Raw genomic sequence first — 10,100 nt, 5'->3', positions numbered from 1 at the left:
GCATGTAGGAATGATATTGTGTTTATTGAGGTGGAACTCCAGCCTCTGGTTCACCACACGCTCAAAGATCTTGCTGAGGTGGGGGGTTAGTGATATGGGGCGGTAACTGCCAGGTAGATTGCCCGGTTTTCCGCTCTTCAATACTGCTACTACTTGTGAGTCTGACCACGCTGCGGGGATAGTATCCTTTAACCAGCATAGGTTGAAAAACTGAGTGAGCAACTTAACAAAGTTAGGTGGTAGATGTTTTATCATGTGATATGATATTGGGTCTAAACCTGTGGATTTTTTTGGGTCTTTCACAGAAGAGATGGCGTTTTGGACTTCTTTTGCCTTAAACATGCAGTTTATAGGCAACTGGTTGTCATCTGGGGGGTATGTGAAACCCTTCTCCTGATCTAACCTATAATTGAGTCGTTCAGTATCTAGGGATTTTGATTGACTATTTTTGGCAAAGGTATCTGCTAATAGGTTTGCCTTTTCAGAGTCAGTTGTGGTCATTTTATCACCCGATAGTAGTGGCTTTTCTTTAGTTCTGTATCTACATTTAAATCTGCGGATTTTCTTCCAGATTTTGCCACAGTCTTTGTAATCTTTAGTTTCTTTGTGGACAAAGTTTTCCCAGTTTTGAAGTTTAGCCTCAGCGGTGATCTGGTTAAATTGTATTTCAGCTGACTTCATATTCGTGAAGTTAGCGTCTGAGCAGTGCCTGAGATATGTCCTAATGTGATATCGCTTGTTTGCCAAGGCTTCATCACAGTCTGCATTCCACCACTCATTCCTTTTGGCCTTACAGTTAGGATTTACTGATTTAAGCGGAATGTGATTATTGGCAGCAGTGAGTATACATTGACGTATGTTATTGTAAGAGGCTTCGATGTCATCCGTAAGGAGAGTTTCCTCCCTGACACCCTCGAGCTCCGCACGGAAGCTGTCCCAATGTGCCTGTTTGTAATTGTACTTTTTTCTGACCTCCGAGTTATTGCGATTAGGGGCGAAGTGGCGGAAGGTAAGAACAATGGGTAAGTGATCGGAGCCGAGGGCGTCCGGGAAAACGTTCCAGTCGATGTCAGTGACTATGGCATTTGAACTCAACACACTTAGTATAAGCTTAGCTTGTTGTGTGGTCCCAGTTGTTCCTGGTGTACTATATTATCATGCAACCCTATTTTCTCGGAATACAATCTTGTTTAAACCAACTCAAGACATGTGCTCCATGTTCCTTATTTCATGTATGCGGTAATAGTACCAATGGAATTTATTGAATAAAATCTTGTTTAAACCAACTCAAGACCATGCAGCAATAAATTAATTTCTACTGGTCTGGGGTTCAAGTTGATGTGAAAACTTCCTTGTTACGGTCTACTATGACGGCTTACTAGTGCCAAAACCTGGGGTTACCCATTATCACGTGATAATTACTAATTAACGCTGTCAGTTACTGTTTTTACTCGTTAGTTACTCATTTTCACGGGATAATTAGTAATTTTCACGGGAAAATGACTAATGTTTAGTTTTGGCACTAGCAATCCGTCAGGAAGTGAGCCAAAACTAAAAATTAGTAATTAACAGGTGAAAGTTAGTAATTATTCCGGGAAAATTAGTAATTTTCCCGGGAAAATTAGTAATAAACACGTGAAAATGGTAATTATCAAGGGAAAATTACTAATTTTCCCTTGATAACTATTACAATTATGAGGTTTTGGCACTAGTAAGCCGTCATAGTCTACCGCTACAGCGTACGTGGGTGGCTTTGAGAGATCAGCTGACGGAAGTCCAGCTGGTGCCACTCGATCATGATGATATCATATCTTATTGCATTTTATACTTATCCTTTTATCATTCTTTAACCTCATTCTCTTCCGGTAGGGTTGGTTTGCTTGGTCTTGCCCTTTCTGAGCTGGTCTTTAAAAACCAAATAGTGCTATCGTATATTTTTAATCTAGTCCTTCATATATCGTAGGAAAGGAAGCATGATCAACAACATGCCACTCACTCATCAGTATAAAACTCCAAGTAAAAAAAAACATGCTCGTACACAATTCTCACATGCTAAACCAAATAGGAAACTTTTTTTTTAAAGTGTGACGTTTCACTAACACAAATGGCAACTAAACAAAGTTCGTTGCGCTTGTAAACAAGACGGCCCACGTGACTGCTGCTGCCATTCAGCAACGGCGGGAACATGACATGTGTGTGTGTGTGTGTGTGTTTTGGGGGAGGGGTGCGTGCCGATTGTACGTGTGTGCGTGTGTGTGTGTGTGTGTGTGTGTGTGGGGGGGGATTGGCAGTCTCCGCGACAAATATCCCCCAGGAAACTGATCCCAACAGGCGATAGGCAGATTTACAGTCGTAACAATTAACTGACCTACTCAAGATGAAGGATGGTTGTTCGAGATGAATAGGTTTGACCAGTCAAGATTCACTTTGATGTGGTCCTTCCGGCCATATGGCTTTACGCAAACTCAGCCCCTCCCCCTCCCCCTTCCCCCCTCTATACCCCTCCCACCCCCCATTTCTCCAATCACATACACATAGTGGGCGATTGAGGCATATTATACTATAAGCTCAGAATTGTCTGTTCCTTCTGGTTTCAACTCCTTCGAGGACTGAAAATCAGGATAGAACAAAAGCAAATTATAATGATGATAACATCGACCACTTGCACGATGATTCAATGCTCCCCCCCCTCCCCCCCAAAGCCCCCCGTCCCATCTCTCCTACATATGACCTAGTGTCTAGTCCGATACGGCGATAGCATCTGTGCCTTAACCCTTCAAACAGGAAGGAAGAAAAGGGACTGATAGTGTTGATTGCATCGATGATTTGAGCGATGATGTCACAGTGATGAAACTGACGCCGTCATGGAACGGGAAGCGTCACAGCTGTGAGCAAGTAGTGACTTCTGACTACTTGCAGTCAGAGTGTCTCAAGTGAACCTTCGATTTGGAATACTGAGGGGAGGGGGGGGGGGGGGGGGAGGAGGGGGTGGATACGAGGTGTTGCTAGGATTTTTCTTCTGCAAATTTGCCGAACTGGCGGCAAACATTCTTGCGATGTGAAAGAAATGTACGTGATTCGCCGACTGCCGAAGCCAAAGGACATCAACCAGGATCTTTGTTTAAAAAAAAAAAAAAAAAAAAAAAAAAAAAAAAAAATTCTGGGAAACCATTTCAAGGTATCAAACTGTATAGACGGCGAGTACAGTCGTGGTAGTGCGTTGAAACTGAGGTAAAGTCGAGGTGAACGTCGTTTGTATTTGACATTGAAATTCGATTCAAAAGACTTTATTTACACTTTAAATGAACAAACCTGAACTCAGATTTCGCTAACATAAGCACAATGCTCGAGTACGGATCCTGAATGCCCGATCTTGCATACAATTTTGTTTAAACTAAGGAACAGAACTTACTTATATGTGGCGCACTTTTCGGACGAAGAGAGTTAATTTGGGACACCCCCGAAAGCGGCGTATGGCGGGGTAAAAACGGTGATACACCTGAAATCCCACTCGTGAAAAAAAAGTGAACGTAGAAGAAGTAGAATTGGGGGCAGTATTGTAGAATATATCACCACCCGGCTCCTCGTATGTAAAGTACACCAGGGCTTGGCTGGGTGACCCAGTGTTTGTCCTTCCCCGTTGTCAGGGGAGATAAACGTTTCCCAGAGAAAGATGTTTACGTTCTGTTGTAACCAGCTGAGCCCGGGGATGAACATGACACATGCACTCAGCTGGAGCCGACTAGACAGTGAAACCCCGCTTTTAAGACCCCCGTTTTATGACCCCCCTCTCCCCTTAGGACCCGACGATTTAACAATCCACCATTTTAAGCACTGTACCCGATTAAAGACCCCCTCCCCCTCCTCCCCTTTTCTAAGACCCCCGATTTAAGGACACTCACTCCCTCCTTTTATGTCCTCCTCCTCTTCCCCACCCCCCAACCCCCACCCCCCACCTTCGGACCCCTACGATTTTTGACACCATCCTTGAAAGATTGTCATGAAGTGGATTGTAGTGTGAAATAAAGGATCTTTTCTGAAAACGTGTTCTGCCCTATCTTTTTACACTGACTTCAAACTTCACACCAACACACTCCAAACACAGAATTTTGGGAGGATACAGACTTATTATTTTCTCCCCCAAAATATAACACGATTCTCCACCTCTAATACATCAATACGAATCAGCTTCTTGATCACACAGTTCACACAACATATAGCATTCACTCAATGCATGTAACTACATGTTATAAAGATACTTTCTCAAAGATAGATTAACGCACAAGATAAGGTGCTGACAGACACTCACGAGTTCGTAACACGGCTCACTGCATGTCGTCATTTACACATCACTTGTGTCGCTGAATCCCGTAGATGATGAATTCCCAGAACTTTCCTTATAGGTGCCAACACACACCTTTCACGTTTCTCCCCGAGAAACATTTCCGCCATTAGCGAAATAAACCGTCGTCGCTACGACCGGTAACGATGGAAACTCCTCCGTTTAGCCATCTCTGCGCCGATGTGGTCTCTCCCCCCACCATCGCTCCGCATTCTCCCGTGTAAGGTTCCTCCCTTGTCCACGCCATGGAAAACCCTCATGGAACCTCCTAAAGAATTAACCCAAGTCTTAATACACATTCTCTTAAACGATCTCCTCTTCCTAAACTAAAGTCATGTAAACATCTCTCTCGTTCATTCTACATTCACATTCCGTCCACATACAAAATCCAACTATACTTCATCCATGAATCACTTAATCCATCACTGACACTACCACACATAGTATCACTGTCTTAAACATAACATAAATGCGTAACAGCAATTATGCTCAAGAATTTACCAACGAAAACCATAATACAATCACAACAAGAATTCTCTCAGAACTTCACACTAGAATTTAGTGCACTTTGTATACACTAACCTTTACATTCCAGCTATGTATTCCAACGTCAATAATATACAACATAGTAAATCATTTACCTTAAGAGACCCGTCTCTTGAAAGAGTGTTTGTCCCCGACAAACTTGACACACGCTGACAACCTCACTGGTTGAAAATGTTGAGCGTTGTGACGATATTACACCCAGACCAGCTACATGTCTCATAAACACAACTCATGTCAAACTATGGTTTTCTCGTGCAACGCACAAAACCCGTGATAACGCCTCTCCAGTCACCTACGCATCGCACATCAATATTTAGGGAGGTTAAAACCACGACGTGGTTTCACCTCACAAATATGCTAATCACATCTTTGTGACAAAGATACCCGATTAAAGACCCCCCCCCTCCCCCTACCGGCACGGTTGGCCTAGTGGTAAGGCGTCCGCCCCGTGATCGGGAGGTCGTGGGTTCGAACCCCGGCCGGGTCATACCTAAGACTTTAGAAGTGGCAATCTAGTGGCTGCTCCGCCTTGCGTCTGGCATTATGGGGTTAGTGCTAGGACTGGTTGGTCCGGTGTGAGAATAATGTGACTGGGTGAGACATGAAGCCTGTGCCGCGACTTCTGTCTTGCGTGTGGCGCACGTTATATGTCAAAGCAGCACCGCCCTGATATGGCCCTTCGTGGTCGGCTGGGCGTTAAGCAAACAAACAAACAAACAAAACCCCCCTCCCCTTTTTAATACCCCTGATTTAAGAACACCTCTATTCCCCCTTCCTTTTATGCCCATGTTTGTTTAGAAAAAAGTCCATCCTCTGCAATGACCAGTCGGGTCGACAGATTTGTGAATGTTTCAGATTTAGACAACTACCCCCTCCCACCCTCCCAATTCCATCGTTTAAGACATAGTTTAGTGAGAGAAAAAAACACTTCTGTCCCACACAGACACCATTAAGTCGACATACTTGTGAGTGTTTCCCTCTTTCTATATCTAAACTTTCAATGAACTAAATCTTTCGTGTGTTTCAATTCTTGTTCATTCAGGCTTTCCACGGCTCAAAAACCTATCTAAACTAACCCTTTTTTCAAGACTTTCCTACTATTCAAGACCTGTCTTTCTCAGATTCTAGGGCTCTAGCATATCAATCAATCAATCAATCAATATGAGGCTTATATCGCGCGTATTCCGTGGGTACAGTTCTAAGCGCAGGGATTTATTTAATTTTTTTATTTTAATTTTATGCAATTTATATCGCGCACATATTCAAGACCTGTCTTTCTCACATTCTAGGGCTCTAGCATATCGCCACATAGCCTACATGTCCCTAATAGGAAATTCCCTTTGTAAGGGGTCTTAAAAATGGGGGGGGGGGGGGGGGGGTCCACTGCATTTCTATACGTACAGCAGTTTCCATCCGATGTTCAAGTACACGTACACTAATTTCTCAATGTCTGGTCACGCTGACCGCATTCTTGTACGATGTACGGAATGGAGCAAAGAATAATTTATATGTGTTGATATTTGTCTTGGTTGCAGGCAGACTTGTGTTCTCTGAAGAGGAATTTGTACACCACTAAAGCTTTGTATCCAGGAGCTTTAAAGCTGTGTGTGTGTGTGTGTGTGTGTGTGATGTGTTTTTGAAGGGTGTGTGTGTAAGTGCCGAGTGTACGCATGCGTCTGTGTGTGTGTGTGTGTGTGTGTGTGTTGGGAGAGGGGGCGTGTGTGTGTGTCTTGTTGGGGGGGGGGGGGCGTGCAGGGTGTACGAACGCCGTGTGTGTGTGTGTGTGTGTGTGATCTATTTTTTGAGTGTGTGTGTGTGTGTGTGTGTAAGTGCCGAGTGTACGTGTGTGTGTGTGTGTGTGGTGTGTGTGGGGTATTTTTAATCTCAAACAACACTTTTAGTCTGGGTACCGTTTTCACGATGAAAGATTATATATGTATCCAATTTTTTTTATATTATATCCAAAGTGGTCGAAATATGTGGGAGAGGTATGGCTCTTTAGTATGATGACGTCAACGTCGTGGTTCTAGTCGGACATTATTTGTGGCCTTTTTCTGCGAAGACAATCACTGAAGACAAATTTATTTGTATGTGCATTGCAAGTCTGTTTTCCATAATTGTCATCTGATTTACAATGTGCATTGCAAGACTGTTTTCCATAATTTTCATCTGATTTACAATGTGCTATCACTCATACTTCCTTGAACTTTTGGAAATTCTTCTTTAAATGGGAGTCAGTGAGCTCAGTAAAGTTTGTTTTCATTTTGCTTCAACTTTGACCCCGCGTTTCTCCAATCAGAGGCTTATGACAACAGAGTCGCAGAAAGGGCCACATATTTTAAAATCCTTTATTCCTGTCTGTAACCACAGCCCTCAAGTAAGACGGGTGACAAATGTGCTACTGAAACTGTAACTGAAACCGTGAGTGATTCCACCCATCGTTACAAGCTGACACAGGCCACACTACATACCCTCACCATATGCGGTACCAGAAATATATCACCCTCATTAATTCAAATTCAATACACCTCGCTGCACGACACTCGAACCACGGAGCGTGTGACACGTGCGAATATTACCGCCTGTAATCAAGGCGTGACGTCATGCTGGCTTTCGTCATTCATAGTATGACGGGGGATAACGGGCTGGAAAAGATGCGGCTAACTATGACGGCTTACTAGTGCCAAAACCTGGGGTTACCCATTATCATGTGATAATTACTAATTAACGCTGTCAGTTACTGTTTTCACTCGTTAGTTACTCATTTTCACGGGATAATTAGTAATTTTCACGGGAAAATGACTAATTTTTAGTTTTGGCACTAGCAATCCGTCAGGAAGTGAGCCAAAACTAAAAATTAGTAATTAACAGGTAAAAGTTAGTAATTTTCCCGGGAAAATTAGTAATTAACACGTGAAAATGGTAATTATCAAGGGAAAATTACTAATTTTCCCTTGATAATTACAATTATGAGGTTTTGGCACTAGTAATCCCTATGACGGCTTACTAGTGCCAAAACCTGGGGTTACCCATTATCACGTGATAATTACTAATTAACGCTGTCAGTTACTGTTTTCACCTGTTAGTTACTCATTTTCACGGGAAAATTACTAATTTTTAGTTTTGGCACTAGCAATCCATCAGGAAGTGAGCCAAAACTAAAAATTAGTAATTAACAGGTGAAAGTTAGTAATTATTCCGGGAAAATTAGTAATTTTCCCGGGAAAATTAGTAATACACACGTGAAAATGGTAATTATCAAGGGAAAATTACTAATTTTCCCTTGATAATTACAATTATGAGGTTTTGGCACTAGTAAGCCGTCATAGCTAACGGTGGGCCTTGTCATGATCGTCATCATCTAGTCAGCTGGCTGTTTGTCTAATGCTGTGAGGATGTCAGAGACAGAGAGGGAGGCACGTTATGTCCCACATAGAGGTGGGCCTTGTCATGATCGTCATCATCTAGTCAGCTGGCTGTTTGTCTAATGCTGTGAGGATGTCAGAGACAGAGAGGGAGGCACGTTATGTCCCACATAGAGGTGGGCCTTGTCATGATCGTCATCATCTAGTCAGCTGGCTGTTTGTCTAATGCTGTGAGGATGTCAGAGACAGAGAGGGAGGCACGTCATGTCCCACATAGAGGTGGGCCTTGTCATGATCGTCATCATCTAGTCAGCTGGCTGTTTGTCTAATGCTGTGAGGATGTCAGAGACAGAGAGGGAGGCACGTTATGTCCCACATAGAGGTGGGCCTTGTCATGATCGTCATCATCTAGTCAGCTGGCTGTTTGTCTAATGCTGTGAGGATGTCAGAGACAGAGAGGGAGGCACGTTATGTCCCACATAGAGGTGGGCCTTGTCATGATCGTCATCATCTAGTCAGCTGGCTGTTTGTCTAATGCTGTGAGGATGTCAGAGACAGAGAGGGAGGCACGTTATGTCCCACATAGAGGTGGGCCTTGTCATGATCGTCATCATCTAGTCAGCTGGCTGTTTGTCTAATGCTGTGAGGATGTCAGAGACAGAGAGGGAGGCACGTTATGTCCCACATAGAGGTGGGCCTTGTCATGATCGTCATCATCTAGTCAGCTGGCTGTTTGTCTAATGCTGTGAGGATGTCAGAGACAGAGAGGGAGGCACGTCATGTCCCACATAGAGGTGGGCCTTGTCATGATCGTCATCATCTAGTCAGCTGGCTGTTTGTCTAATGCTGTGAGGATGTCAGAGACAGAGAGGGAGGCACGTCATGTCCCACATAGAGGTGGGCCTTGTCATGATCGTCATCATCTAGTCAGCTGGCTGTTTGTCTAATGCTGTGAGGATGTCAGAGACAGAGAGGGAGGCACGTTATGTCCCACATAGAGGTGGGCCTTGTCATGATCGTCATCATCTAGTCAGCTGGCTGTTTGTCTAATGCTGTGAGGATGTCAGAGACAGAGAGGGAGGCACGTTATGTCCCACATAGAGGTGGGCCTTGTCATGATCGTCATCATCTAGTCAGCTGGCTGTTTGTCTAATGCTGTGAGGATGTCAGAGACAGAGAGGGAGGCACGTTATGTCCCACATAGAGGTGGGCCTTGTCATGATCGTCATCATCTAGTCAGCTGGCTGTTTGTCTAATGCTGTGAGGATGTCAGAGACAGAGAGGGAGGCACGTTATGTCCCACATAGAGGTGGGCCTTGTCATGATCGTCATCATCTAGTCAGCTGGCTGTTTGTCTAATGCTGTGAGGATGTCAGAGACAGAGAGGGAGGCACGTTATGTCCCACATAGAGGTGGGCCTTGTCATGATCGTCATCATCTAGTCAGCTGGCTGTTTGTCTAATGCTGTGAGGATGTCAGAGACAGAGAGGGAGGCACGTTATGTCCCACATAGAGGTGGGCCTTGTCATGATCGTCATCATCTAGTCAGCTGGCTGTTTGTCTAATGCTGTGAGGATGTCAGAGACAGAGAGGGAGGCACGTTATGTCCCACATAGAGGTGGGCCTTGTCATGATCGTCATCATCTAGTCAGCTGGCTGTTTGTCTAATGCTGTGAGGATGTCAGAGACAGAGAGGGAGGCACGTTATGTCCCACATAGAGGTGGGCCTTGTCATGATCGTCATCATCTAGTCAGCTGGCTGTTTGTCTAATGCTGTGAGGATGTCAGAGACAGAGAGGGAGGCACGTTATGTCCCACATAGAGGTGGGCCTTGTCATGATCGTCAT

Source organism: Littorina saxatilis, linkage group LG16, assembly GCF_037325665.1.
Source record: "Littorina saxatilis isolate snail1 linkage group LG16, US_GU_Lsax_2.0, whole genome shotgun sequence".
In the NCBI taxonomy this organism is placed as follows: Eukaryota; Metazoa; Mollusca; class Gastropoda; order Littorinimorpha; family Littorinidae; genus Littorina; species Littorina saxatilis.
Note: the sequence above shows the minus strand (reverse complement) of the source record.